This window comes from Phacochoerus africanus, chromosome 12, assembly GCF_016906955.1.
Source record: "Phacochoerus africanus isolate WHEZ1 chromosome 12, ROS_Pafr_v1, whole genome shotgun sequence".
NCBI lineage: Eukaryota > Metazoa > Chordata > Mammalia > Artiodactyla > Suidae > Phacochoerus > Phacochoerus africanus.
In genome coordinates this window covers 7,019,091-7,047,059 of record NC_062555.1, presented here as the reverse complement: position 1 = coordinate 7,047,059, position 27,969 = coordinate 7,019,091, and the positions used below count along the sequence as shown (strand labels likewise).

At 42.5% G+C, this 27,969-nt stretch overlaps 1 long non-coding RNA gene across 1 annotated transcript; it reads right to left on the bottom strand.

The window, feature by feature from the left end:
- Positions 1-1,321: 1,321 nt before the first annotated feature.
- LOC125112382 (uncharacterized) lies at positions 1,322-8,726 on the bottom strand. Its single transcript, XR_007131135.1, has 4 exons — positions 8,434-8,726; positions 5,773-6,227; positions 2,572-2,791; positions 1,322-2,459 (listed from the first exon to the last, which is right to left on the bottom strand). It is a non-coding gene; the product is annotated as an uncharacterized LOC125112382 (long non-coding RNA).
- Between the last annotated feature and the right edge of the window lie 19,243 nt (positions 8,727-27,969).

Sequence of the window (27,969 nt, the reverse complement as noted above, 5' to 3'; positions counted from 1 at the left end):
ATTTACACTGTTCTCAGGGTTACTATTAGGGTATTTATCAGAGTGGATCCAGGATTTGGGCACCCAAAGCACTGGTAATTTGGAGAGTCCCTTTAACGAAAAATACAGCATTATTTTTATATAAAAATAAAATAAAGAATTGCAGATATTTATTTAGATCAGAAAAGAGGTAAGAGTGAACTGAGATAAATGGCCAAATCAGCTTTCCCTTGGCCAGACCCATAAATGCTTGAGACAGGCCAGTGTCACCCAACAGGAGGGAAATCACAGCAGAGGAGAAGTTCAAGTCAAAACACACGGGGGTCCCCTGAAGGCAGTAAAGACATTTGACCTGCACAACATTTAACGGACATATGACCATGTGAACACATTGCTGCGGTCCCTTCTACAGGCATTGAAGAGTGAAGGATACTGAAGTTTAGATTTCATTAAATTCACTGTGTATCCATCTCCAATTACTAAACATCACAGATCAAAATCTCCCAGGAAAGCTGAAAATGCCAATGTGCTTAGAAAAGCAAGAAATATGTTTGTTGGAATCAAGACAGTCTATCAGGGAGTTCCCATCGTGGCTCAGTGGTTAACGAATCGAACTAGGAATCACGAGGTTGAAGGTTCGATCCCTGGCCTCACCCGGTGGCTTGAGGATCTGGTGCTGCCGTGAGCTGTGATGTAGGTCACAGATGCAGCTCAGATCCCACATTGCTGTGACTCTGGCGGAGGCCAGTGGCTACAGCTCCGATTGGATCCCTAGCCTGGGAACCTCCATATGCCGTGGGTGTGGCCCTAGAAAATACAAAAAAAAAAAAAAAGATAATCTATCAGGAAGAGAGCAATGTTACTCCACAAAAGCTTAGACGTAGCCTTAGAATTCATTTAAGGCTATACTCAATGACTTACTATTCTTCTGTACGGAGCTAATAGAACTTTTTAAATGCCTAAATGTCTAGTGACCCATGCCCTGAAACTGGAGAAGGCATCGTCTCTCGGAACTATCCACTGTTTGAAAACCTTCAGGGCTCAGGTTTACTGAGAATAATCTATCTCGCTCTAAGGCACCTTTAACTTTTTTAATTTTTAATATCCTGAGAACACTTAGAGAATGAAATGCGCTCCTTCACTCGCTGTAGTGGACTAAAAAGGAAGAGAGTCACATTCATTGGCTGCACGCATGCTCTCCAAAGGGGAAGAATCTACATTTAAGAATAATTATCCTAAGGCTTTTGCTGTCCTTTGAAAAGCACTATTTAAGAGACACACCAGGAATTCTTACCTTACAAGAGTATTCAAAACAGGCAACTTTTGAAGACGAGTTCAAAGTTTATTTCCACTGAATGGATGACAAGGTCTTTGGGGTTAAGTGAGGAAAAAAGAGTCAAACGTCTTGAATTTTAAAATAGAGGCTAAAACAAACATTAGGACACAAGAACTTTAAAAATGGATAGACTTTATATCATCCTTGACTTTTTACCCATCCAGATATCGGAAAGTTTCCTGTTACACATTTCTGAGCAAAGTCATGTCATTACTTGGTATTTATAAAATACGTTCATGTAGAGCATATGTTTTTATTTTTTGTAATTTGGAGCATCGGATGCTTATGAAAAGTGTCAGACTGACATCCCTAGATACCAAAGTCCTCAATTTGTGCCTTAGATGAGGCTCCGGGAAGCACAGTCTTCTCAACGATCCCAGCCAGCACAGTTACAACAGAGCAGTTTAAGCAATAACGGGAAGGCTCAGTGCTTGGCCTCTCTGCTGAATCTGTCAGCCAATGCACCAATTAACTCAACTACAATTTTTATGATGTGTACCAATTTCACTGAAAAGTGAATACATGGCTGTAGGTTTTGCAGTCGCCTCAAGAAACAAAGAACCTAAACTAATTGCAAAAGCTGTCACTATTGTCAATGAGCCACTGAGTTGAAAGGTTTACTGAGTGATCTTTTACGGTCTGCTTTGAACCTAAAGTCATGATTTTACCTAAATTAGACTATTTGCCTTGGAGCCACACATAAAACAAGGAGAAATTCATTAAATAATTATATAAATGCAGACCTTAAGTGTTTTATTTATAAGGCCATAAATTCTAGTGTAGCTGTTGAACAATTTCATTCTTCTCAGTTATAATGCTTAAGAAATTTACTGCTAAAACTCTTTCTTAAGCAATACTGTGACTTCGTAATGTAATTTTCATAATGTAGTTTGCAAAATGTATATGCATATTCTGTGTAAGATCTGTTTGGTAACTTTCTGATGATTCTTGAAAAGACTTCTTCATGGGCGACTGCCCTCTTTTGGTTATGAAAATCAGAGAGTCTGTTGGATCTTTGAAACTGATATAAAAATGAGAAACCTCTAAGAAAACAGAGCTGAGGCTGAGAGGCCATGTCCATGCTCCTTCCTCACGTCCGTCCATCTGTCCGGCCCTGGGTGGGTCATTGTCCACAAAACAGTCCCTGGAGTCAGAACAGCAACGGTCAATCAGATCAGGCTCGGATCAGAGACCGAACTGTTGACAATGAGAACTGATAAAACAGGCCTAGAAAGGCAACACGAAACTTGTCATACCTCATCCTCTCACAGGCTGGGCTGGAAGACTGTAACTTTGGAGTTAGAGATGTCTGGGAAAAAAGTACACCCAAGTATGAAGACTATTTTGAAGGCAAGGTCACGTTCAATTGGTGGAAGAGGTCTCTTTGCCTTGAAGCCTTTTTTCTAAACTCTTCTCTTGCATTCCAGGAACAGCAACTAAAGCCAGACTTTTAGTCTCTGTCTCCTCCACAGCTATCTACAGGGAAATGGAGCTCATGGGTGGGGAAAAAATAAGAAATTCAAGGAACAAAAATGCACATAAAACTACAAACTGAATAGTTTATACTATATGAAACAGATTTGGGGTAACTGAAATACAAAAAAAAAAAGTAGGTCTAAAACACCCTAAAAGCATTAAAGGTAAATAATGGTAATAATAAGCAGAAACAGAATCATCTGTGGAATAGAAGATATTTGAATTTAAGAAATTAGTAGCCTGGAGAAAGAGCCAAATACACATAGTGGAAAATCTTAAGAAACTCCTCAAAAGAAAATAAAATGGATAAAAGTAACTGCCCATGCAAAAGAAAAACTAAGACATGTGGACTTTAATAACAGGTTTATCAATATCCTTTTATATGAAGTTCTAGACACAGAAAAGTAGAGAAGGGAAAAAAGTATTGAAAAAATAGTGACTGAGAAAATAGCCCAACAACACCATAACCTCAAAATCACTTTAAAATTAAAAAGTAAATGATTATATACAAAAAGTAAACTCTAAAAGCATCCTAAAAAAGATATTATACATTCTGTAAACAAAAAAAAACCAGATAGACAAACAAAAAAACCCCATTAGAATGAAACTGACACTGAAGCCCCCAATACTACGTGAAAGAAGAGTCATATGAAAGTGTCAGTGGCGAGGTTCTAATTTAGTAGGTTTTACCCAGCCCCAGTTCCACGTAAACGGAACGGTGCAATGCATGGCCTGCTCTCCAGGGCTGCGCTGTCTATGGAGCTTTGCTCAGTCATCACATGAGGATACTGGTTACTGCCTTGGACAGAGCAGTCCTCTTAACTTCTATTCCACCAAAAAGAGCATTTTCAAATTTACTCTCAGAAAAACAACTCGAGGAAGAAAATCACAAATCAAAGGGGATTCTATGAGATATACTGCAAGCATAAGTAATTTAATAGTTTAATATAGTTTACTGACATATAGAAAAAAAACAACAAATGTAATGAGCATCTATCACAATCAGAACTAAATTACAGAGGAGTTCCCAAAGTGGCTCAGTGGTTAACAAACCCAACGAGCAGTATGATGATGTGGATTTGATCCCTGGCCTCACTCAATGGGTTAAAGATCCAGTGTTGCCATGAGCTGTGGTGTAGGTTGCAGACACGGCTCAGATCCTGAGTTGCTGTGGCCCTGGTGTGGGCTGGCGGCTACAGCTCCCATTGGAGCCCTAGTCTGGGAACCTCCATATGCCGTGGGTGCAGCCCTAGGAAGACAAAAAAAAAAAAGAACTAAATCACAAAAAAAAATCAACATAAATGGGCAAAGAAAGAAGAGAGTGAGGTATAAAGCGATGAGAGAGCACTGTATTCAGAGAAAAGACATAGGTATGTATGAGCTTATCAAATTAAAAAAGAGAAAGATAAAATATGTCTGCATATAAATGTAAAATATAGAACTTTTAAAAAAGCATAAAATGTTGATCCAGCGAATGTAAACCAAGAAAAAGAGAAAAGGAAAAGAAAAAAAAAAGAAAAGATTTGCTTTACTTACACCTGAAAATAACACAACATTCTAAGTCATCTATATGCCAATAAAATTTACTAAAAAAAGAAAAGAAAAATGTGATACAAGAAAATGTAAATTGCAAAAGTAAGTCCTAATACAACAGTACTGTCAATGTAGTTGAATTAAACTCATAAATAAAAAACACAGGCTCTCAGATCACATTATAAAAAGCAATCCAACAATGTTTTATCTTGCGAGATAAATTAAGAGGACATGTGAGCGTTCAAAATTAGAAGTAAAAAGAAAGGTTCAAAGAGAAGGAAATTAAATGATATTTGTTAAACAAAGGAAACGAGAGATGGCATCAAATAGGTACAAGAAACAACAAATGAAACAGATATAATAAACATAATAAAGAAATATAAAATAGTAGGACGGTAAGAAAAATAGTTATGTTAGTAAACTGTACTCTGAAATATGCATTTGAGAGACGTATCAAACTGGCAGCAAAAATAACTAAAGGTACAGAAAACCTGAAGTCTATCACCAATTAACTTGAAATATGTGTGCATGCAGGTATACACATTTTTACATCTCAAAAAAATACATCCCTTCTGAGCATATTTGGAAAACAAACAAAACTGCGCCTCTATTATCCCAAAGGAAACTGCAACAAATTTGACAAAAATCAACAAACTTACAAGTTATGTCTGCTGATGAGATAAAAATGCAAATCACCAAATATAAGCATATATTTAAATTACACATAAATTACATAAAGGTAAAAGATAAATATATACTTATATGCTTATGTATATACTGTTACTAAATACGTATTATTTCATAAATAATATTATAAAGTGAGTCAAAAATACTTAGAACTAAATGAAAATGAAAACCCGACATTTTAAAAGCATAGGGTGTAGAAGATAAAGCAGGACTAAAAAGGAAATAATTTTATACATAAATTTAGGCAAAAGCAAGATAAGTTATAAAAGTTATTAAAATATTCAATTTAAAAAGTTTATGACAGATCACAAGAGCAAACCCAAGGGAGGCAGTGGGAAGAAAATAATAACTACAAGAGCTGAAGTCAGTAACAGAAACAACAATAACCAGGAGAAACATCAATAGAAAAGATTAACCGAAAAGAGCAGTAACTCAGCCAAATTTCTGCAAAGAGTGATAAAATAAAGGAGATCATGCAAATAAAATTCTGAATGTAGAAGAAATAAACTGACAACTCAACAGAAGATTTACTAGCTTAATGAAAGAACACAGTGAAAAAATATACACTAATAAATTTGGAAACGTATGGAACTTAAAAGGAAACAAAGAGCCCCTTATAGTTTGATGTTTTCTATTTTTCCACTTACTTTGACTTTATTTACCTCATGGTGCCTATTTTTAAGCTTCACCTTAAAATCTTTATTTGAGAATTTGAGCATCTGGGATATCTTGCAGCTGACATCTTTTGGAAAATAACTTACATTTTCCTGGTTTTTCAAAGGGGAGTGGTTTTGATGTTGATCTTGTACACACATCATACACATCCTGGGTTCAGGTGTAAACTTCTGCAGAATATTGTGGCTTTTGTTTCAGAAAGTAATCAACACTGTTAGTCTCACCCTGGAAGTTCTGTGTTGCCTTTTATGTTGGCGAGAAGCAACATCAGTTGAGTTCTCCAAGCCTTCGCCACACTGCTTTGAATCTGACCCGGGCACGTGTAGGTCAGAGGTTCATCTGGAACTTGCGAGAGTTCATACACAGAACCTGGGATCTTCTTATGGGCTTCTTGCCTGCTTTCATCATTTTTCAAGCTTTAGGGGCTCCCTTTCCTTGTTCTTATGGCCCAAAGGATGGCATGATTTTTGTCGGCACTGTACTCTGGTGGGGCATGGCTTCCTGACTGGGACCTATTTTTGACACACGCCCTTGAGAAAAACTAAAAAAAAAAAAAAAAAAAAAAGTGCTTTACACGTTCCTCCACAATCCACCTGCTTTTTGTTCTGTTCTCAAGCTCTCAGGCGTTGCTTTTGCAGTTTTGCAGAGTTGATCTTTGTAATCCGCAGAGGCTGGGCTGAAGGCCATCACTGGGGGAGACTGGGCTGGGTTTTACATCCAGATTTCTGGATATAAATAACTCAAGAGGATACTGGTCTCATCCCCACTTCAAATGCCTCTAAGTTTCTCAAGGGGAGGCCCCCAGTGGGCCCTTGGTGAGATGCAACTAGAATGAGGGAGATATGGGGGTCATGCCATTACAGAGGCCGTGGCACAGGGGCATATCGGAAATGGTTTCTTTAGAGCACATGATTTCTCAGAGAAACCTCTTCGACTTAAGCGATTTGTTTACTTGATGATCTCAAGCGAGCTGGGAGGCAAATGCAGATAGAATGCGTTTACATCGGAGACATTAATACTGTACGGCCCTGTCTGCTACCCATGTGGAAAAATACTGCTCTAGAAAATAAGAGGCACATATGCAGATACCAGACGTGACTGACAAGGTTGATTTTATTTTGCGAAATCTCCAAAGAGAAGCTTTCATTCCTGCTCAAAAGGCATGTTTAAATCTCCAAGGATAACGACGATGAACAGAAGGGAAGTTGGGAGAACCAGGAGCAATGATGAAGGAAGGGAACTCTGACTAAAACCCAACCTGAGAAACAAGTACCTGAACTGGATCACCTTTAAGAAAGCAACATGTATGAAAAGAGCCTCGCAGAGAAACTCGCACCGTAATGAGCTCCCACTCAAGCAACTGTAGTTTTATTAGTTTAAAAACACAGCTACTGAGGCTATTCCTACAGTGTTCATTAGCATGTGAAAGACTGTTCTGGAACTAATGGTCTAGAAGCCAAAAAGCAAAGAGCTTTCCAAGGGAGACAGGAGTTACCCAGGTGTGCAGTTATCACCTGAGGATAACTTTCTTGTTCAACAAGTTTCCTCTTGCAAATAAAACAAAATATTACCATTGGGGAAGTCACACTTTCCCTACAAACGCAGGTGTGTATTTCCCTACAGATAGCCAGAATTTTCCCATGTAAGGGAGAAAAAATTGCCCACCCCAAAGTGTGTCTCTTCCGCAGGAGAATTTAGGCTGATAATGGTTAAGACAGAGAAGACTCGGGAAGTTTTTATTAACTCCCTCTCAACTGCCTAAAAGAATTTCGATGGCAGGCCCTGTTCCTGGAAGAGAGCTAGTGCCGGAGATATCTGCAACGAATACGGGCCAGCATGGCAGGGAAACTCAGCGGGGCTTCAGGATCAGAACCCACCCTGTGTCCTCTTGTCTCTGCAGGGCTCCGTCTGTTCACCAAGCATTTGCTTTTACGTCTCCACATGAACTGCCTTCCTCCCCTTACAGTCCCAGGCCACTATCCCTGGCAACCTGCTTTGTCCTTAGCTAAAGACAGTATCTTAAGGTGAAGGTTCTGGCCACTCTGGGTGTTCTTCAGTTTTCCTGGTCTCCCCCATGTACACATGCTATTTTATTTCTCTGGGAGCCCGTCGTGGCTCGGTGGTTAACGAATCTGATTGGTATCCATGAGGAGGCAGGTTTGATCCCTGGCCTCGCTCAGTGGGTTAAGGATCCAGAGTTGCCATAAGCTGTGGTGTAGGTTGAGGACTTGGATCTGGCAACGGCTGTGGCTGTGGCACAGGCCAGCAGCTACAGCCCCAAGTCAACCCCTAGCCTCAGAACTTCCATATGCCTCAAGTGCAGCCCTAAAAAGACATAAATAAATAAATAAATAAATAAATAAAATTTTTTTGGATTGTATCCTTTTAATCGGTCTCATGTCAACGTAATATTTAAACCAGCCAGAAGAACACAGAAGGGCAGAGGAAAATTTCTTCCTCTACGACACCCATAACTTCCAGAAAACCAGCTCATGGATCAAAGCGAGACATATTTTCGCTATACTAACCCAAAGGTACTGCAGAAATTGCGCAGATGAAGAGACGAGACACATTCTCACCTGTCAATATAACTGAATCTGTCTTCATCCTCTAACCTAACTTAATAATATAAATGCTGTGACTATTCAAGAGAATTTTGATCCAGTTGTTTTTATCACTGTGAGATGAAGAGTGGTTAAATGGAACTTCCTTTTATCTTGATTTCAATAAATGTACATTATACTTACAGTGATGAAATCCATAGGTATGTGAAAACAGCAATGGAGCATGAAAGTGCAGTTAAGCTGCTGAAGTCACTCTGTCACACACTCAGGTGTCTGCCAGTGAAGCACTGCCCTGCCACGAGGCATGCTAACGGATAGGCTGGCCAGAATGTTTCTATAATGGTGATATTTGCCGGCAAGTCTGTGCTAATGAAAAGCAAAACAAGCAAATGACAAATAACAGACCTTAACCCTGGTAATTACCAGCCTGCAACAATCTGAGCATGAACACATTTTAAGTCCCATGAATCAGATAGGAGTCCGGATTAGATGGCTCCTAGGGGTCCCTTCGACTCTAAGAAGCTATGATGCTGAAAGCTTTCCAATATTATGTACAAACTCCTCTCTGGCCCTTCAGAAAACTCTCATTCCCCAAATCCTGTCAAAATCTCACATTCAAGTTAAACAGAAATTGTTTTTCTCTCCAGATCTTATAAATGTGTACCCAATAAATCAGTTCCTTTATATTGACTGAGAACAAGGAAACTCTAATGAACGCTCCTTGAGGGAATCTTTGGATATTAACTCTCTACAATTACGACTTTTTAAAATTTCTTCAGCAGTCAACACAATATTTGACACATATTATCAATACTTGCACATATTAATCATAGTACTAAATTACAACCAACAAAGACAAGCAAGCCCCAGCTGATTTATGCAAGAACGAAAAATACTGCGTGAGCTTTAAGTAGCTTACAGAATTTCTGGGAAAACTGGAAAGTTAGGGCACAAGAAAGGGAAGCTATGCAGCCAGAACCGGAGCCAGAATCATGCCAAAAGATATCAGCCCTGGGTTGGCACAGCTGCCTGCTGCATCGCCACACACACTGGCACCTGAAGCAGGTGTCACTGACGCTGTTGGCACCAACTGCAGGATGCTTGCCCTGTGACTGCTGGCCCGGCCACCCACAGAGGTGGACACTGCTGCCTCTCTCATCATGTTCAGAAGCAATTCTTCACTGTATTTGTTTGAATTCAGTTCTTCAGATTCAAAATCTGAGGAGACACATCTAATCAGCCAGCCTCAGGTTAGGCAAACGTACCTCAGGTTCCAAGGTACAAAAGCCAAATGGGTGGCCTTCCTCCTGGCCAGGTAAGTTAAAGACTCTTCTCGGCAGCACGAGAATTACAAATGCCTACAATGAAACAGCCCCATGAACAGCTTCAGAAATGAACAGATGAATGAATGAGTAAACACAGCCAACTCGCACAAAAAAAAAGTACTTCAAGTTAACAAAGATTTATGCTATAGAGATGTGAAAAGTCTGTCATGAATAGTAAACTTTATTTTTTGTTAGTAAGAAGACACCTACAAGGAGCATCTTCCTCTACAATTTGAATAAAGCCAGAGCAGTTAGTAGTGTGCTGAAGAGGAGGAAAGAGAAGAGAGACAAAGCTGCAGCGTTACGAAAACGCCACTGCATCCACATCCTCTTCTATTCCATTGCTTTAGAAGTTTAGACCAAGTAGAGACATCAAACTGCAATCACTGGCATTTACTAGCAAGGCTGGGTTAGGAGATGTCCCTCAGAGCAGGAGTCAAATGGACCTGATAACTCTTTATGGTCTCTGTGTAAGAAAGAAGAAAGAGAAGCAAATGCCTCACGTAAAGGACATTTGCATAGTTAAAACACAACTCACCTTACTTTTATAGAAAGGAGCAGGGAAAGAATATCACCTAAGGAAATCTCTTACAGAGTCAAGAAAAATTCATAAATAGGATTATCATTGATTAACCTTAAACTTTTACGATTAATACTAATAATTAACCATGCCATCACTATTCCATATTTGGGTTGAATCGTCTCCCCCCCAAATTTAAATTCCTAACCCTTCAATATCTCAGAATAAGACCTTATTTGAAAATATGGCCAATGCAGATGTAATTAGTTAAGATGAAGTCATACTTGAAATAGGTTAGGCCCCTAAGTTAGTATGACAGATGTCCTTATAAAAAGGGGACATTGGGGGAGTTCCTGTTGTGGCTCAGTGGTTAACGAATCTGACTAGGAACCATGAGGCTGCAGGTTCAATCGCTGGCCTCACTCAGTGGGTTGCCATGAGCTGTGTTGTAGGTCGCAAATGCGGCTCGGATCCCGCGCTGCTGTGGCTCTGGCGTAGGCCGGCGGCGACAGCTCCAATTAGACCCCTAGCCTGGGAAACTCCATGTGCCTCAGGAGAGGCCCTAGAAAAGACAGAAAGACAAAAAACGGGGGCGGGGGGGACAATGGGACACAGGAGCACACACAGAGAGAATGCCATGCAAAAAAGAAGGCAGAAATCTGGGTGATTCTTCTACACACCAAGGACAGGAAAGACAGCCAGCAGGCCACCAGAAGTCAGGGCGCAGATGTGGAAAAGATTATTCCTCACAGCCCTCAAACAGAATCAACCCTGCCAATACCCTGATCCCAGGCTTGCAGCTTCCAGAACTGCGCGAGAATAAATTTCTGCTGTTTGAGCCACTTAGTTCGTGGTTCTCTATTACGGCAGACCTAGCAAGTTCACACACAGCTCTAGGGATACCAGCAAAGTCGGGACAGCTTGTCTCCTAGTCACTGCCAATGACAACCACTGTGCCTTTGAAGGCTTAGCTTTGGTCCGAATGTCCTTCTTTCTACTTTTCTATTTATCTCACTCTTCAGGGCCAACCCCCTTCAAAGCGGTATATGCACTTACCGTCTCTACTCTTGCTTCCTACCGACGCCTCGAGATAGAGCCGTCTAACCTGCCACTCACCTCTTCACCGAAACCGCCTCCCTGAAGGTCATGAGGGACTCCTAGCTTTAAAGTCACTACAGGATTTCAGAATGCTTTTTGAATGTTGCCTCTGGCAATTTTAGTGACTTCTAAAAATCTCGGTGGGCTCTTACGACAGGTTCTCCAGCAACCGCACTTGGCCTTTCTGGATGTGAAGACACAGCTTCCTTCTCCTTCCGGGAACCCACGCGGAGGTGAGCTGGCAGATACCACCTCCACCCCGACCGCATCAGCACCTACCTCTTCAACGGCGACAGCCCTTGTGGGTTCCAGACACGAGCTTCCAAACTTTTGGTGAATCTCCCATCGACCTTCCTGGCCACATGCATCTCACTCAAGCATGAACTTACCACCTCAGCTGTTCCTCACAAACTCCTCCACAGACAATTCTGCCAGAATCTACCCCCACGCCTAGGAGTCATCCTGGACTCTTCCTTCCCATTCCACACCCAGCAAAGCCATCGAGACGGGTAGACAATTTTTCTGCACACATAAAATTTCAGACACTTTCATTATCAAACACATGATAGGCTTCAGCATATACAGCAACGTCTGACCCTCTCTTAAGCATTCCGGGCTAGAGCAAATATATTCTTCAACCAATTCAAATTGAGCAAGCTTTCTTCGTCTGACTCATTTCACGTGTGTGTGTGTGTGTGTGTGTGTGTGTGTGCTTCCTGGACGTTCCTGTAATAAGTATTCCACCACAGACAGTAGTGAATTTTAAACTCTCTGTTCATTTTTCCATATGGCCCCTCGGTTGTGAGCTCCTCCAGAGTAAAACGTCTTAAATCTACGGCTCAACAAAGGAGCCAGTGACTGCAAGGTTGACCGACTACATCTGCGAAATAACTGGAAGCCACAAAAGCGTATGGAAGCACCTGTTACTTCCAATGATGTCAGAGCCCTAAAGAGAAAGGGGGGGAGAGAGAGAGGCCTTTCACATCAATGGACTGTACTTGAATTCTTCGGGCTGTCAGAATTTCCCAGGGAGAAAGATATCACTGACAGAGGCAGAAAGTGTTCTAATTTATCCCTGGGCTTTGAGACATGAAGCAGCAATAACCTAGATGGTAGCATCTCTCTCTTTTATAAAGAACCCTATTCTAGGGTTCTCCTTCTCCATCTGTGTACATTACTGGAAACAAGGCAAGTTAAGTCCCCAAAAGGAAAGCTGAGTGTTGCTTAGGGCATATAGGTGATTTTAGTTTAGCAAAAAAAAAAAAAAGCAAACAGAAATCCACCACATTCCTTCCATCTCACGAATTTGGCTTTTTATGAACAATTCCATTTTAACAAAGGTTTCTTTACACACACACACACACACACACACACACACACACACACGCACACACACCACAGCCAGAGTAGGCAAATGCAAACTGTCATCAAAACCAAATTCCTGTGCAAGATGCACCATGAGGCCAAACAAACCAAGAGCGTGGAGTTTGGAGGAGAGAAAGGTTTGGTTTTGGTTTTGTTGTTTGTTTGTTTAGGAGACGGGGGGCCTTGCCTGAAGCAGGCAGAGGTTCCGGGCGAGGGATCAAACCAGCCCCACAGCCCTGGCAACACCACATCTTTAACCTGCTGACTCACAAGGAAACTTGCTAGAGAGAAAAGTTAGTGCAAGGCCCAAGTGAGGAGAAAGAGTGGCTTGTCCTCAAAAGACTTAACGCCCTAATGGTTTTCATGGGTAAAATTTGGAGTGAAGGTTGCAGAGGGAGTGACTTTCTTCGGACTGATGGGTGATGAGCTGACCAGGCGGTGCTTAGAATCCTGTGCTCAACCTGAAGTTACCATCCCGCCTGGGTGGGGCCTTAGTGCCTGCAGAAGAACTCAAAAGGTATTTTCTTACCCGGGACCCTGTCCCATTGCTGCCCCATGGTTTTTGACTGCCTTTCCTTTGTTTCTGCATTCCCTCGCTCCTCTAACTAGGAATTTTGGACTCTGACTTTTGGAACTCAAGGAAGGTCTAGGAGGCTGAAGTCTTTTTCCTGCAAACAAGACACTGGGACATGGAAGAAGGGCTTTTGTACCTGGAAGGGCCCCACAGGGTCCGGCTTGATTTCAAAATGATGAATGCAATACGTGGATGAAGAACTTCAGAATGCTGGTGAGGGCTGCATGACTCTGGCGAGGAAGGTGATATGGCCAGTATAAAAAAATTACTCCTCAAAGTCCAACAAAAGATGTACAATTCTTCCCTGACAGGAAACTTTCTATAAGCTACTGAAATGGTAAACTGCTAAAACTGAAGTAACAACAAAAGTCACAAAGTGTAAAACATCAGATTACTGATGGTTCTAGCTCGGATTCCAGTTCCTTCTTGGACACACTTAGAAAACACAGGCGTACAACGGAAACCAAGCAGGCCCCAGCTGCGTCCTCCCAGTGCCCTTTTCTTGTTTGTAGGAAAACGGCTTCAGCCTCCTAGACCTTCCTAAATACCTAAACACCTAAGGGAAGATTCAAGCAGTTTCAAATCAGGGACGGGAGGGAATGCAGAAACAAAGGAGCGATCAGGGAGCCAGAGTGCAGGTACCGGGTGGGGGCCTAGTTCTTCCTTGAGGAATATCAAAACCACATCCCGGAGTTCTCCCGCAGGAACCAAGGCCCCCATCCAGGTGGAGCACACTAATTCCAGCCCCAGCGCAAGATTCCCGCAACACCGCCCTGCTGCCTCAGCACCAGCCCACCAGAAGAAAGTCCCACACCCCGCAGCCCTCACCCCAAATTTCACCTATAAAAACTTCTCCCAGAAAACCATCAAGTGTTGCGGGGGGGGGGGGGTTGAGTGTCAGCCACCCATTCTCCTTGCCGTGCCCTGCAATGAGCCTTTCTCTGCTCCAAACACCAACGTTTTGGTTTGGGTGGCCTCACTGTGCGCTGGGTACACAAACGTGTTCAGTAACACAACGCCCGCTCTCCTGTCAAAAACCCACCTTCCTAAAAACCTCAGTGCTCTAATTGTGCTGAAACAGGAGACCCAAGACACCCCCGACTTTTGTAATAAAAAGATTAAAGGAAATATCAGAGTTTGGAGACACCTTTTGTTAGATGAGCACTGCTGGGGAGGAAACAATTTTCCCTGTGCCTTTCGAAGTTCTTCCGGCGGACCTAAGAATTCCCCTGATGTGAGTCAGATGAACAGGAGAAAATCACACTGAACTTTAATGACACACACACATGAGAGGAAGTCACCCAAATGACCTAAAACCTCACTTTCAAAACCATCCTTGGCTCAAGACAAAGGAGGGTGTTGTGGGTAGTCATTTGGGACCACAAAGGAGAGGAAGGCAGTTCACATGCAGCAAATGTTGGGAAAACAAATGCTGGCTGGGGCCCTGCAGACGCAGTGGGCCAAAGAGCACTCTGCCCTCCAGGTTCTGCTGCGTTCCCCCAACATTCCCAGCCCATATTCCTTGCAAATGCCTCTGAGGTTGACGCTGTTTCAGAAACAGGTCGTTTTAGGCAGCTAAGGGGAAGGAGACAAAAAAAAGAAAAGGGAAAAATAAAGGCTTCCTACATCTTCTGTTTTGTGAAAAATAATCAGCCTAAACAATCCTCATACCAAAGAGACATATTTTGAGCTCCCCTACAGCCCCACAGCAGTGAAATCAGATGCTTTTAAGGAACATAATAAAAATGAATAAAAATGGGAAAGCATCAGTACCTCTCAAAGTGACAGCCATTGGTAATTTCTACCAAAAAAAAAAAAAAAAAAAAAAGGCTGATGAAAGATGTCAGGTTTTCTGAAATTATTTTTTAAGAGAAGCAATAAAAATACCTTCGATGTAAAATCTTCAATATTTAAATATTGATCCATTCTTTTATAACAGTGCAAGCAAAAACAAGTCTGCAGCTCTGCCTGCAGGCAGCCAGTTTGCCACCTCTGGTTTACAAAAGTCCTTGCTACTCTCCTTGATAACAAGAGAAACAATTTATGGTGGCTTTTTTTACACAGGGATTTTAATTCATTAAACAGCTTAGCTTTTCACATTATTTTGTAATGTTTTGTGGTCCCTCATGCGTGGGTCACTTCTCTCCAACTGCTGCCTCCTTGAGGGTAGAGATAAGCTTATATTTCTTTGTTTTCTCTCTCAGAAATAAATGCACAGTAGGTATTCAGTACCTCCTTGCTGGTGGGATAATATAATAAGCATCCTGAGAAGCCCAGTTTAGCCTGGCTCTTGTAAGCCCTTTGAACACATAACGACTAGCAAAAATATTTCAAAAAATATCCTGCTGGATGCATGACTTAGTCTATCATCTGGCTTTGACATCAAAAGCAAAAATGGTAAACAAATCCCTCTCTAGCTCTACCTCTGTGTTTCATATTGAAAAGCTTAAATTGTGTTAAATGCAGGCTTAACCTTTTGATTAAATTCAATTTCACTGATTCATTGACTTGAATTGAATGTACTGAGTTCCTACTAAGTGTCAGACAAGTGCTGCAGATGAAGCATTTGATAAAGCAAAGCTCCTGCTTTTAAGTCAAGTACATTTTTCCAAGGGGTTGTGCAAATAATATGCTTTCAAGATCCCTTTTCACTGGTCTTTATTTTAATCTTAGAAAATAAAGAGATAAAATTTTTTGATTTATGCTCTCTTCTTAAATGAATAAAAGAAGTCCTCTTACAAACTTTTAAGTAATTATACTCAATAATTAAACGATCAAGAAAGATCCATTCTATTTTGTTTAAATGATTCAAAGGGAATTGAAAGTAATGGCCTATCTGGCAGAGTTGAGTGTAATTATTTTCCATTAATATTTGCAACAGACCAGAACTTAAGCTTGGAAATATACAGTGCTATGGGGGATATTACAGAAGAGTCTAGAAACTAAGTAGGCTTGTATAATGTCGTTCTAAGTGGCATTTTATTGTTGCTATGTGAAATAACATATTGCTGTTGCCATTAGTGCAGCTAGCCTGAGATTCAGACCCCGGGGAATAAACCCTGATGGGGTGATCACTGACTGGGGTTAACATTTTGCTCTCAGCAACACATGCTTGCAAACAAAACAGCATATATTTGCTGTGACCTTGGGGAAACATCAGTTTCCTAAAGATAAACTGACCCACACATATCACAGGCACGGAATCCCAAACTAATCAAACATAAAACAGCTTAAATAACTGGCATTCGGGAAATGAGCCTAATAAAAAGGAGTGACGAATCATATCCTTATCTTGAAGGCCTTTTACGAAAGTTGCAAATGTTGGGGGGATGGCTACTGCTTGCACAAGACCTTCAGTAGTTTATTTATTTCTTTTTCCCTCAAGCTGTTCTAAGGCTCCAGGCCTCGCATGAAGCATCAAGTTCTACTGCCATTTCTTCTGATGCTGCCCTTCCACGCCTGTCTCCGGGTGAGTGTGGGAAAGAAGTCTATGGTGGAGCCAGGGCTTCTTGGGAAGCCTGATAAATGAACAGCAATTAGCAGAGTTTCCTGCAAGGCAAGACTCAAGCAGCAGTGGGTGACTTTTTGATCTCCAGCTCAGTGCGTGCTTCTCCCCACTGTAGCTCACCCACGGGCATAATCCTCCTGCTCCTAAAAGTGCCTTCCTGCTTTCCAGATCATCAACACCTTTGCAAACATGGTAGCCGTCGGTCAAACTTAATAAAACACCTTTTGATAATTTTTTTCCTTAATATTGATAAATTCATACAATTGGTAGATGTACTTTATCTTATATAGAGATAGGTCTTGAAAAGGAAAGGGCACAGCATGGGAAATAGATTTGTTTAAGATGTGACTTTTGGCTCTTTCATCTCCAAAATTACCATGAAGAATAATGCATATGTTGAGAAATTTGGTGATTAGTTCTGGGTCTGGCACTTAACAATCATCTCAAGAAATAAGTTCCCCCTTAGGCTCAGAGAACAGATTTTGTGTTTCACAGGGTTTAATGGGGGAGACTGCCAAACAGAAATTGTTACAGGCTTCAAGGAGATGAAACATCAAAGCCTCTGGCCCGGTCTCATTGCAATGTCCCTTCCCCCACCTTGCCCAGCCCGGGCTGCTCACTCCCTGATAGAGAAGGAATGTCACCCACTTCTCCCTTGGCCACCATGTAACCTGTTCCCTCTGCAAATAAGGTCTCCTGCCCAAGGCCAAGCAGAAGATCAAACTGTGTCTCCACTCAGGTCCCTTTGTGGGATATAAGGACTATGGCAGAGTGAGTGGGGCCCCGCTTTTTAACCTGCAAGCACATGAGTCCTCTCTCCCGCTCTGAAAATGTACCCACAGCATAGGAAGATTCCAAAGCTAGGGGTCGAATCGGAGCTGTAGCCACCATCCTACACCAGAGCCACAGCAACGCAGGATCTGAGCCCTGTCTGCGACCAACCCCATAGCTCACAGCAATGCTGGATCCTTAACCCACTGAGCGAGGTCATGGATGCTAGTCGGGTTCACTAACCACTGAGCCATGATGGGAAATAATACCGAGAGAGCCCTGGAAGCCATCTTTGCCAACTTTCTTAAATTTCCGAGAGAGAGAGAGGATCTTTTAGCCTTTCCGTGAAAACTAACTGTGAGATGCTCATTACTATAGTACTGCATACTGTGGTCAGCTTTATTCAGCACAAAGTTCTGTGCAAAACCTGCATTTTGCAAATCCACCCCTTGGTTAGAGTTCTGCCTGTGCCCTTTACTTATTTTTGGCTGCGCCTGTGGCATGAGGAAGTTTCGGGGCCAGGGACTGAACCTGTGCTACAGCAGCAACCCAAGCCACAATAGTGACACCACCGGATCCTTGGCCTACTGGGCCAGCAGAGAACTCCAGAGTTCTGCCCTCTAGAGTCATGAGGAGACGCCGATTATGTCTCTATACGTAGATAAAATAACACACATTCCACATAGGGAATATTTAGGGAATATGTAGTCAAAATTGAATGGGAAATTCATATGTGGGGACCTTAAACTTGGAAGTACTGCAGGAGACAGTTCAGTCATGCAATGACATTTATTAAGCTATGCACCACGCTGGGCACTGGAAAAATGTGTTAAACTGCATGAACAGCTTCTAAAGTACGCATTTGGCCAAAGTCCACACAATTCTTTCAAAGTTTACGCAGTTTTTACAAATGGTACATGCCAACTTGTATTTCTTTACAGTTTGTAATTGTGTGACTGACGTCAAGAGCCCTCAACCTTCTCGAGCCACACTTCCAGACCTACCTCCAGCTACTCTCACCCACACACTATTTGCTCCAGGGGACCTGAGCTGCTCACCCTTTTCCTAACCTTCACTTTGGTTCGACACATCTATGGTTCTAATTTCTTCCTTCTAACAGCTTCTTCTATCCTTTGGAAAGACCTGTTACAATTCTACTCCCATAACTCCTGGTGAAGCTGTCTCTTGACTATAGTCAGAGAGGAAACTTCATAGCGAATTTATAAACAAGCGACTTTCCATACTGCACCTTAAGTGCATCCCTAACAAATGCCATTTCTAAATAATGCTATCTTCTCATGGGGAATATATACACTGGGTGTGTCCAGGTTATGCCTGGAGAAATGAGTGCATCTCACTCTAAAGGTCCTCCTAAAAGAAGCCCTGAGCTCAGCAGACCTATTGCTTGACAAAGAGACACATGAAGAAAAGGGTCAAAATATATGCCACAAAAGAGGAGGCTGGAATGAGAACGGTGAGAGAGAAAAACATTTCAGAATGATAGAATGTATAAATAAGTCTTATCTCTGGTTAAAGCTCTTAACTTAGAAATATGTCAGGAAATTTTAGGTCAGGACTCAAGACTGGAATACTGACAAAAACACTGGAATTGTTGTAACTGTCACATGTATATCTTTTTATAAAAGCTTTTAAAATTAAAAAAAAGCAACTTTTTTAGTTAAGCAAGGTCTGTCGGTCAACAACAAGCACCTATCACGCTCAGTTCTCACTCTCCTTCCCTTTCATTCCTCTTGACGCTCATCAAAAATGTTCCACTAATGAAGGATTTTGATTGAGTTTGATCCATGGAAAAATCCCACCCTGGTTTTAGCCCTGATGACTGTCTCAGAATCTCATTCAATTGGCTACTCAGGACCCCCTGCCACGTGTGCAAGTCAGAGAAGGTCGCGTGGCGAAGTTAACGGGGAGGGGTGGGCGTGTGGACGGGGGAGGCAGGGGCCTGGACTGCATCGGAGAAACCCAGAGGTCCGTGTACAGAGAAGGGAGGGGAGAGGCCTGGAAACACGCATAGCCTACTGAGTAAGAGGCAGACTCTCTAACTGGATGCCAAAGCTCATAGCTTCCCAATACCGTAAGCTGCCCCGAGTCAATACTGCTGCACGGCTACAACAAACGCCTTGCTAGAAAAAGTGAAATAATTGATTTTGTTTTTAAACATTTAACTAAGATGACAAAAAAAAAAAAAAAAGGGAAAAGGAATAGCCGTAGGGGTTTTGCGGGATTTAGGGGCATCAAAAAAAGAAAAATAGGACCACGAGGGGCAGTTACCACCCACGGTGTTGTCTCGGTGGCACATGGACAGGGCTGAATGAGCAGCAGAGCCTCACAGCATGAGACGGTCCAGAGGGTAACAGTGAGGAACCAGCATCCACAGGGGTGAGGGCAAGGGGGTTCCCAAGAGAGCAGGGCCAGAGAGGCCATGTCACTGCAGCACAGCTGGGCGTCTCGGGGTCAGACTGCTCCAGAAGGGCAGCAGCACAGGCCTGGGGTCTCCATGCCCTGGGCTGTCTTACCTACTATTATAGCAGATGGCCAGCGAGATGCTGCAGGGGATGCAAAGCAGGCAGGCCCTCAGTGGCTAAAAATCTGCTTATCTGGGCTCTTTTTAAATAATTGGATTATAAACATCTGTGTTTGGCACTAGCAGTCTTTTGAGATCACAGGTCTCAGCTTGCAGTGAAGAAACAAACAACACAGGGCCCAACACACAGAAGCCATCTTTGGCTTATTTATATGACAAGAGGAAATAGGGCAGCCTGCACCTCCTTTCTGGAGACCATTTTAATAGGACACGGACACAGCATGAGAGTCAGGAATGTGTAATATAAGACAACAATGAAGAATAGAGGGATTGGGGGATCTGAGAAGCTAGCTGAAGGCTTAGTTAGAGTGGAAAAGCCTTAAAGTTTCCAATAAAACCCTGGAGTCAGCAGCACCCAACAGGAGCCAGGGATTCTCACCGAAGGGTAAATGCCCTGTGCTTTCCGAAGCCTTCTCCATTTCTTCTTACTCCAATCTCACAGGGAGAGTTCCTTTACAACAAAAGTAAACCAATCTCTTATCAGGTGAAAGCACTGTAATTTGTCCTCTTTACGATGTTTTACACACTTCTGCAGATGTTAACCTCGGTAAAACCGCTGACACGACGCTGCACGAGAGCTTAAGCGTCATATTCTACCTAAAACAAAGTCTATGTTATTTTGTTCCTTAGATCATAACTTTTAAAGGCATTTATTTAAAGTGCCTTGTGTTTCAGTTATGAACCAACCTTGGGAGCAAGGCTTGAGATCAAAGGTCCCATTTCTGGCCTCACAGAGCTTGTGTTCACGGGTCAGCAAGGACTCAGGTATGTCACTAGACTGTTTATACGCAGCTTGAGCAGATGAAATAACGCAGCTCCGATGCATTCTGGGAGGGCTTTAGGGAAGTCTACAATAAGTTAGTTCCTGTAGCAACTCCTATTGTCCAATGGCAATAATCTTTCTATTACACACTTTGGGTGTCTTTGAGGGTTTCCCGTGTCTGGAGGGAACGCAATCTGGTCCAGGTTACCTCTATACAGGTAAGCTGACCACAAGAAAGAGGAAACTAAATGTTGAGTGATGCTCTGCAAGGGGAGAATCTGGCCGAGTTCCTGGCTCCTACGAAGTCCATATGTGCCAAAGCAGAGTCTCTCCTTATGTTAGGAAATCACAGGGGGAAGGTAGCCACTGCCCAACGGAACCTTTCTGGAAGGTTTCACATTTAATTAGGATCTCTGAGTTAAAGATCTTTCAAATTTCCGTTGTGTCCTAAGGGTGTCGTTGAAGAGATTCAGGCTGTATGTTATCAGGGCCATTGATGCCTAATGACTGTTTCTTAAGTGTGGGGAGCCTCAGAAAAGGGGAAAGCGCTGTGGCTTCTTCCTAGGCCAGCAGGGGCTGCCTCCATGAATGACATCTTAGCAAAGTATTAGGTCTGTGCCCAGGAGGGTATGACTTTGCTAGGTCCACCATAAAAGCACCATGGACTGGGTATCGGCAAAAGAAATGTATTATTTCATTTTTCTGAAGGATAAAAGCTCGCGATCAAGGTAAGGGCTGGCTTCTCCTGAGGCCTCCCCTTGATTTGCGGATGACCTTTTTCTCTCCTCAGTTGTTACTTGGTCTTCTCTGTGTACGTCTGTGTCCTAAACTCTTTTTTTTTTTCTTTTTCTCCTGTTACAGCTGTGCCTGCAGCATATGGAAGTCGCCAGCCTAGGGGTCGAACTGGAGCTGCAACTGCCAGCCTACGCCGCAGCCACAGCAATGCCAGAAGATCCCAGCTACATCTGTGACCTACACCACAGCTTGTGGCAACACCAGATCCTTCACCCGCTGAGGGAGGCCAGGGATCGAGCCTCAAGGAAACCATCTCGGGTTAAGGACCAGATGAGCCACAGCAGGAACTCCCAGAATGCTTTGTTTAAAGAGCCCAGTCATGTCGGATTAGGGCCCACCACTGTACCCTCATTTAACCTCGTGTTCAGGTGCTAGGGATGAGGAATTCAGCACATGAATTTAGAGGGGATATAATTCAGTCCGTAACAAGGGTGGCAACTGAATCCGTCAATCCACGGATGCCACATTTGCTTAGTAAGAACGCTGTGGATAATGTGCCTGAATCAAACTCAATACAGAAGCCTCTTCATCTTGAATTCAATCACTGGTTTCAGTGTATTATTTATATCCAACCACTACATGAGAGACAAGAAAGCCTCAACAGCACTAAGTCACTGTTGGTTGGGCTGTCGCTCTTTCACAAAATCATCAACCCTACTTTGAGTCACAACAATCTATTCTAAAGTAAATGGCACCCCTTCCTCTGGAGCCAGGGACGCTATCTTCTCTAATGCCAAATGGTACAATTCTCCAAAAACTGATCCCCAGAATCGTAAAGTGCTCTCCTGTGGCTGCTTATCTACGCTATAATTATCAACGTCTCTCATTAAAGGAGAGAAGGTCACGTACTTAACGTCCGTCGGGGCCAACCCCCTGTATGCACACAATTCACATGCAGCTGAAGACAGGGGTAGGTACAGTCTATGCAGATGACAGCAGCTACAAGAGGACAAGCAAAGAGAGGAGGCGGCTGACAAGGGATGACAGCATTCAGTATGAACGCAGGTTAGGGAAGGCGTGTCTGGTGGCAGAAGCTAAGATGGCAAGAAAGGGAAGGAAATTACAGCGGATACATGGGACATAAAGGCTAAAGAATTTCAAGTTTATTCTGAAAGCTTTTCCACTGTTCTTTTTTTTTTAAAGAAAAATTTAGTTTTGTTCTTTCATACATGATCCATTACTCAAGAGTACCTGCCTCTTTTGGAGTTACATGGAACGAGAGAAGTCCCAGGCACTCAGAGTCACTGTAATATACTTCAAGCGTTAAGTTTATGAAAATGCATTATGCAGGTACTCTCCATGTACGATGGATTACAATGCACTTAAAACTATTCAGCAATGTAACATATGCACCAGAGGGATTTGAGCTAAATGATTAAATTTTCATAAACAAGAAGACACTGAAAACAGAAATGATACTTAAAGCGTTATATAATTTTAGCTGTAAAGGTCAAGTGAAGGTATAATTAATTGAGGGAAATTCTTACATGCTTTATTAAATTTATTTTAAATGAAAATTGTCTTTGAATCCATCTGGAAGACAGTATCATCTATTTGGAAGATGTTTATCATACTGATAAATGAAAAACTCAAATTCAGACACCGAATCAAACTATGGGTGCTAACATCTATGCCTTTATAGAGTATTTATGGCATCACTTTATTCCTCATGAGTGACATGCTGCCAGTTGAGTTTTTACTCTTGGATTTAACTAGGAGTTCTGGAGACAAGGCATATTCCGTAACAGGCCTGAGAACTCCTGGGGCTTACTTTACATCCTCACCCATGGCTTCATCCTCACTCCAATTATTTCAACACAATGCTGACATTTGTCTACTATTATTTTCAGGTTACCCCTCCCAGGCTTTTGCCCTTTCATCCTCCAGGCTGAAATGTCCTTTCCGTAAGTTGTCCTGTGTCATATACAGAAAGTCTCTCTTCGGTGAAACACTCTTCTCCCCATAGTTTCTCCATATGGGCAGCTCTGAAACATGAGAGCGTCCTATCTGTCAACTTATCAATTTACTTCATCATCTGTCTCCTTTATTTTAATGAGAAAGTATTACATGATGCAAATAGTTGCATAAAATACTAAAGAAATTTTTTTTTCTGACACTTGTTAAAATGGTAAGGAACATTTCATTCAGAACTACTGCAACAGGTGTCAGTAAAACAGAGGAGAGAGATGGAGCTCAATTCCAAATACAAGAAGAAGTGGGGACTTAGAGCCAATGAACAGAAGAAAGAGGATCAACGAAGGGAAAACCAGTAAGAAGAGACACCAAGTGCAGGGGAATTCTTGCTAAACCCACTAAACGGGATCCTTGTCGAAGGCCAGCCAGAGTGATCAAGGCTGCGAAACGAAGAATCGGATCAGAAATCAAGGGCAATCAGATATCAAAGGTGAGGTCACTAAACTGACCAGGATTCTTGCTAAAGCGGGGATAAGCAGGCTGAACAGAGGCCCAAAGACAAGGGCTAGTTGACCAGGCTCAGAGGAGACTGACCAAAGTTCGGCCAAGGAGAGAGTCTTTGTCAGCAACCTAGAGCTAGTCTTCCTTTTTAGAGGAAATGTGAGTTATCTCACCTTCTCCTCTTTCTCCCCCCCAGTCCACAGGCTCATCAAAGGGATATGTCAGCTAAATAATCAATGCCTTCTCTGGAAACTCTTCTTCAACTGCTGCAAAATAAAGTTAGGAACAGTAAACGTATGACATCTTACCCTGGATTCTGGTGAAAATTTCCCAACCCAATCTTTGCATATTCATCTTGAAGCATTTGTTTTCCACTTTAAAAAAATATAATATTCTTTTCCAAAATGTGTGTAAAAGGTTTTGTGACTAAAAACACTAATCCTACTCCTTCCATGTTGTCAAATTTTAATTCTTCTCCCATTTAACTATTCTTTTTGAACTCTTTCCAGGTTCTCTGACACATACATACATATCTGAACTACTGAGATGTGTCTGAAATTCACTGCTGACCCTTTTTTTATCTTCACTATTACCACAGACACATGCTATGTCTTTGTGAGGAGAGGCTTTTGGCACGAAATCCCGTAAAGAATTACACTGACGTCCCATCTTTATTTATCATGATATTTTAAGTTCTTTCCTCATTCCCCTTCCTAAACCTGTGACTAGTACTTTAAGCATAATATATTTGCCTTTTCCCTAGCAGTTTATTTTTCGAAACGTCTACTTTTGCATAATTAGAAGAAAAAAATCTTGACTCGCTTGACCAACAGTACATTGTTTCTGCAAAATCAGAAAAATTATCCTAAACTTCCTTCATATTTTTACTTATTTCTCCAAAGTTCAGCACATAGCCTGCCATTTTCTGGCTTGTTGTGAAATATACCATTGCTTGGCCTCTGACATTCTTGTCAACCTGTGTAGTCGTGTTTTTGTAAAAATTTCCTAAATCAATTCTGAATAATGTCAGAGGCTGCGTCCTGATGGCCTCCCTCTCCTCCTGCAAATGCCACAGTGAACACGCTGTGTATTTTGTGTCACTGTGCTGGTCCTTTCATCCTCTCATACATCCCTAAATTAGCAGAGAATTTTTTTTTCCCCAAAAAGTCCTAAAAGTCTTTGTTCACAAGCAAGGTCATTAGACGAAGATGCATTTACTCCCTAAGAGCTTGAGTTAACCTTCGATTCTTCTCTGTCTACTAAAAAAAGATGTTTCATTGCGTGTGTGTGTGTGTGTGTGTGTGTGTCTCTTGTCTCTTTAGGGCTGTCCCACAGCACATGGAGGTTCCCAGGCGAGGGGCTGAATCAAAGCTACAGCTGCCGGCCTACACCATAGTCAGAGCAACACCCAATCCGAGCCGCGTCTGTGACCCACACCACAGCTCAAGGCGAGGCCGGATCCTTAACCCACTGAGCGTGGGCAGGGATCAAACCCGCAACCTCACGGTTCCAAGTCGGATGCATTTCTGCTGAGCCAGGACAGGAACTCCCCAAAAAGGTGCTTCTTTATTTCTTGCAGCTGAACAGTCACCCACATAATTCCTCCTTCATCTAACCTTCCTTCGCAGGCAACCATCCTGAAAAAGTAGTTGTTTTCTGTTCCATGTCCATTACTACAGTTGGCTGTGTACGACGCAAATCATCCCAATGGAAACAACAGAACATATTAAGTAAAATTTTAAATTCTTGGAGTTCCTGCCATGGCATAGGGGGTTAGGAATCCACTCAGGTCACTGCAGAGGTGCAAGTTCAACCCCCACCCTGGCGCAGTGGGCTAAAGGGGTTGGCATTGCCTCGACTCTGGCTCAGATTCAGTCCTTGGCCTAGGAATGTCCTTATACCCCAGGTGTGGCCATTAAATTAAAAAAAAAACCTAAATTCTTATCATATGTGGGATCTGGGTGAAGCTCTCACATGGAGATCTTCCATGAAGACAGGAACATAGAGAGAAAGGCAAAGTGTTAACGTCAGCTTTCACCTTAAGAAAATTCAGTGTGCACGAATCCCCCTGCTTGCTGAGTAACTTCTACAAGTATCTGCAGAGTTGCTCTTGATCAGGGCTGGATACTTGGTTGCAATCCTGACCTTCTCTGATCACAATCACAAAGCCTTCCCACAGTCCCTGGTCCTGAAACGCCACGTGTGCAGCTTTCTGCTCCAACAGCAGGTTTTCCACTGCATTGACTGCTTTAGGACTTTTGAAGAATTCCCAGCTGCTTTCGCCACACCATCTAGGAGAGGCATAGGAATCTGCAAAGTTGGGTCTCGTCTCCTTTCCCAACAGTTACTACTCTACCAATCCCACGGCGTTTGAACTTGGTACAACGCTAAACATGAGAATTTTCTGAGAAGCTTCCAGGAGGAAGGAAGGCATGGAGGGAGGGAGGGAAGAAGGAAAATGAAAGGAGAGATTGCTCATGGTTTTAGATTGTCCCAAACCTATCTGGAGCCTCGTAGCCATGCTGTACCTCAGGTTTAGATTCCAAGAGAGGAATACGAGAACTGCGTCTTAAAAATTCCCTTCCTTGTTCTCTCCCTCCTGATGGTGTCCATCTTGTCCTCATCTTCGCGTCTCTGCCGCACACCTCGCCGTGTGTTTAAACTGAACACTGAGTTTCTTTCTGCTGCGAGCGTCTCTGAAACATTCCCTGTTCGGACTGGATGTAGCCAATCCTACAAGTCAACAGTCACTCATTTATCAAATATATGTTAAGCATCTACCATCAGGCTTCAGACCATTCTAGAACCTTAGAACTGAGAAATAAATGAAATAGACAAGATCATTGCTCTAACACAGCTTACTTGCTAGAGAGTGAAGACAGATAATACACAATTTTAAAACAATATAAATTAGAAAACAGCACAGATTTTAAGTGCTCTGCACATATTTAAACCAAGGTGGGGCGTTTCCGCTGTAGCGCAGCAGAAATGAATCTGACTAGGAACCATAAGGTTGCGGGTTCGATCCCTGGCCTCACTCAATGAGTTAAGGATCCCGAGTTGCCGTGAGCTGTGGTGTAGGTCACAGACGCAGCTCAGATCCTGCGTTGCTGGTGTAGGCTGGCAGCTACAGCTCCGATTAGACCCCTAGCCTGAGAACCTCCATACGCTGCAGGTGTGGCCCTTAAAAAAAAAAAAGATAAAAGCCAAAAAATAAAATAAACCAGGGTGGAAAATAGAATAACTGAGTGGTAAATAAATACATAGTAAATAAATATATAGTGGTAAATAAATATATAGTAATTACACCGTATTGAGGCATCAGGGAAGACTTCTTATAATGGTGCTATTAATCTGAGGCTTTAAACCTAAGAGGGAGCTAACCACATAAAGATAATGAAGACGAACAATCTAGGCAGAAAGAGAAAACTAAGGTGGTTGAGGTTTAATCAGCAAAGAGGAAAGTTTATTAAAATTTTGCAGCAGTCAGAACATACGCGGCTGTTCAGGGAAAAGCGTCTAATTCGTGGTGGAATGAAATCACGGGGAGACTGACATCTTAAAACACCGGCTTGGCTTGTGCCTCGAGGAGGGCTCCTTAAACACTCTGGTCTCAACTCTCCTTTAAACTGCCATAAAGTTTTAAGGACCTCAAAGAGCTTTTGTTTACGAAGTGTGTATCCATTACTATTTACGGTAACAGCAGTTAAAATTCAGATATACGGCAACATTTCTATTAACTCACTTAAAAATAATAAGGTCGGAGTTCCCGTCGTGGCGCAGTGGTTAACAAATCCGACTAGGAACCATGAGGTGGCGGGTTCGGTCCCTGCCCTTGCTCAGTGGGTTAACGATCCGGCGTTGCCGTGAGCTGTGGTGTAGGTTGCAGACGCGGCTCGGATCCCGCGTTGCTGTGGCTCTGGCGTAGCCCAGTGGCTACAGCTCCGATCGGACCCCTAGCCTGGGAACCTCCATATGCCACG